Raw genomic sequence first — 4,098 nt, forward strand, 5'->3', positions numbered from 1 at the left:
GTGATTAAAATGGAACACATAATGTTTATCATAAAATAAACCATTTATTAATTAAACAAGTATGATGGTGTGCATGTTATTGACTGTTTTCACTCATAGAGTCGAGACAATGCAGTGATACGCCGGAACCCAATCTAAGGCCTGAAATCACAGAAGCTTTAAAATCTTCACGTAGTCACTCACGTGACTCCGAAGTAAAATAGTAAGATTAAATGAGAACTTACCAGTTTGAAGTTTGATCTTTATTTTATGAGGAGTTACGTTGAGAGACTACGTGCCCTCCGCTCCCACCCTAGTAAAGATCAAAGGTAAGTTAAGTTTGTTTCACGCAGCTTGCTATTATGCTTCGGAATATATCATCTGTGATTTCACACCGCTGCTTTGAAGTTTGACGCGCGTGCGCCAGGACGGCCTTCTTCACATAGTCCCTCGATGTAGCTCCTCTTAAAATAAAGATCAAACTTCAAACTGGTAAGTTCTCGTTTAATCTTACTATTCCCACCCTTTATTCAACTGCTTGTAATTATCTTGTACAAATTTAGCAGCTATATGTACACCATATGTACACCAGCCACTATATGTACACCAAATTATTTACATTTATACACTAATCAAATATTTAGAAGCCATACAAAAAAGAAAAAGAAAAGAAAAAACCCTCATATACTATACAGTGTCTTAGTCACATATACAACCCATCACTCTATAATCACCCTTCCCAATACAATCAGTATAACAAATATCACACTCACAATCACCTATCCTCATCCCAATATCCTTTTAAACAAGTGTTTTTGTACATCTTTTTAAACTGAATTATGCTTGTGCTAAGTTTTATCTCCTGTTCCAGACCATTCCACAACTTCACACCACAGATTGCTATGCATATACATTTAAGAGTTGTTCTGATATTGAGTTTTTTAAAATTATGTTCCCCTCTCAAATTATACCCACCCTGTCTTTCCATAAACAGTTTTTGTATATTTCTTGGCAGTAAATTATTTTTTGCTTTGTACATGATTTGCGCAGTCTTAAATAGAATTTGATTAAGCATGCAAATGCCTAGACTTTGCTTCATTTTTAATATTGTATGAATAAATTGGTTTAATTTTTGAAGTCAGTGGCATTCAAAACATTCCCCAAAACATGGTGAAACACTATAATAAAACAAGTTAGAAACATAGAAATTGGGTGCAGGAGTAGGCCATTCGGCCCTTCGATCCTGCACCGCCATTCAATATGATCATGGCTGATCATCCAACTCAGTATCCCGTACCTGCCTTCTCTCCATCTGATCCCCTTAGCCACAAGGGCCACATCTAACTCCCTCTTAAATATAGCCAATTAACTGGCCTTGACTACCCTCTGTGGCAGAGAGTTCCAGAGATTCACCACTCTCTGTGTGAAAATAGTTCTTCTCATCTCGGTTTTAAAGGATTTCACCCTTATCCTTAAGCTGTGACCCCTTGTCCTGGACTTCCCCAACATCGGGAACAATCTTCCTGCATCTAGCCTGTCCAACCCCTTAAGAATTTTGTAAGTTTCTATAAGATCCCCTCTCAATCTCCTAAATTCTAGAGAGCATAAACCAAGTCTATCCAGGCTTTCTTCATAAGACAGTCCTGACATCCCAGGAATCAGTCTGGTGAACCGTCTCTGCACTCCCTCTATGGCAATAATGTCCTTCCTCGGATTTGGAGATCAAAACTGTACGCAATACTCCAGGTGTGGTCTCACCAAGACCCTGTACAACTGCAGTAGAACCTCCCTGCTCCTATACTCAAATCCTTTTGCTATGAAAGCTAACATATCATTCGCTTTCTTCACTGCCTGCTGCACCTGCATGCCTACTTTCAATGACTGGTGTACCATGACACCCAGGTCTCGCTGCATCTCCCCTTTTCCTAGTCGGCCACCATTTAGATAATAGTCTGCTTTCCTGTTTTTGCCACCAAAATGGATAACCTCACATTTATCCACATTATACTGCATCTGCCAAACATTTGCCCACTCACCCAGCCTATCCAAGTCACCTTACAGTCTCCTAGCATCCTCCTCACAGCTAACACTGCCCCCCAGCTTAAGTGTCATCCGCAAACTTGGAGATATTGCCTTCAATTACCTCATCCAGATCATTAATATATATTGTAAATAGCTGGGGTCCCAGCACTGAGCCTTGCGGTACCCCATTAGTCATTGCCTGCCATTGTGAAAAGGACCCGTTTACTCCTACTCTTTGCTTCCTGTTTGCCAGCCAGTTCTCTATCCACATCAATACTGAACCCCCAATGTCATGTGCTTAAAGTTTGTATACTAATCTCTTATGTGGGACCTTGTCGAAAGCCTTCTGGAAGTCCAGATACACCACATCCACTGGTTCTCCCCTATCCACGCTACTAGTTACATCCTCGAAAAATTCTATAAGATTCGTCAGACATGATTTACCTTTTGTAAATCCATGCTGACTTTGTCCAATGATTTCACCACTTTCCAAATGTGCTGCTATCCCATCTTTAATAACTGACTCTAGCAGTTTCCCCACTACCGATGTTAGACTAACTGGTCGGTAATTCCCCGTTTTCTCTCTCCCTCCCTTCTTAAAAAGTGGGGTTACGTTTGCTACCCGCCAATCCTCCGGAACTACTCCAGAATCTAAAGATTTTTGAAAGATTATTACTAATGCATCCACTATTTCTGGAGCTACTTCCTTAAGTACTCTGGGATGCAGCCTATCTGGCCCTGGGGATTTATCGGCCTTTAATCCATTCAATTTACCCAACACCACTTCCCGGCTAACCTGGATTTCACTCAATTCCTCCAATTCCTTTGACCCGCGGTCCCCTGCTATTTCCGACAGATTATTTATGTCTTCCTTAGTGAAGACGGAACCAAAGTAGTTATTCAATTGGTCAGCCATATCCTCGTTCCCCATGATCAACTCACCTGTTTCTGACTGCAAGCGACCTACTTTTGTTTTAACTAATCTCTTTCTAAGTTAGTTTAAGTAATATTGATAGTATGGTGGTAATCAATGAAATTATTGAAATACTGTGATATCTGAAAGGGAAGGGAGAATATTTCAGATAGTGGTACGAGGTAAAGAGCGTTCCTCTGCCGTAAATATTTGGTTATTTAACTAAGGAAAGAGTTTCAATTAAAAGATTAGCAGTGGGGTAAGGGGTGTTTACATTTAATAACCAGCAATGCAGACATTTTATATTGAGTTGCAGTTGCAATAATAAATATGTAGCAAGGTCGTGTACATAAATGTATACAATTTACTTCATTTTCACTGAGCATAAACAACACTGCAGAAGCTAGGTAGACACAAAATGCTGGAGAAACTCAGTGGGACAGGCAGCATCGCTGGAGAGAAGGAATGGGCGACGTTTCTGGTTGAGACCCTTCTTCAGACTGATGTCGGGAGTCGGCGGATCACTCATTTATCATTTAAATCAGCATCTGCAGTTCTTTCCTACTGCAGAAGCTCAGAGTCTTTAGTAATGCCTTGAAATAGATATTTCCACAAAGAATAATTTAAATATTGCTCTAACTTTAATCCCTGAAGCAAATCGTTGGATGAACACAAAATCTTTTGAAGTTGCACTGTGGCAATTCTTGGAAATAAGCATTGAAAGCAATTATCGGTTGCAGCATGTGTCTCAGATTTATTGCAGTATCATTACAATATACAATCACCTTGACATTAAAATTTGTTTGCTCCAGAATAAAATTCTGCTATCTTGACTTTCTTAAATGTTATAAGGCAACGTGATAATGGAAAAATAAATCATGTTTTTATTTTGGGGATCTGGAATGAAGCTGCAGCACGATCAGTGTGGAAAAATGTGCTTCATTAAGCAGAGGATTTATTGCACCATCCTTCCTCCATCCCAATCAGTTAACAACCTCACAATTTCTAAATGTCTCTGCTTCCCAGTTGCCACACTTGTATTTCAGTACCAATTTGGAGCCCACACGTTTTTTGGGGGCCGAGAATGCGCCTTAAAACACAACTAATGGCCAGTGAAATTAGCTGCAACTGTCACTGTAGTTTTTGGACTTAGTGACATCTACAAAGGGTTTGCCAGTGTTGCA

The sequence above is a fragment of the Leucoraja erinacea genome, chromosome 2 (genome assembly GCF_028641065.1).
Source record: "Leucoraja erinacea ecotype New England chromosome 2, Leri_hhj_1, whole genome shotgun sequence".
Classification (NCBI taxonomy): Eukaryota; Metazoa; Chordata; class Chondrichthyes; order Rajiformes; family Rajidae; genus Leucoraja; species Leucoraja erinaceus.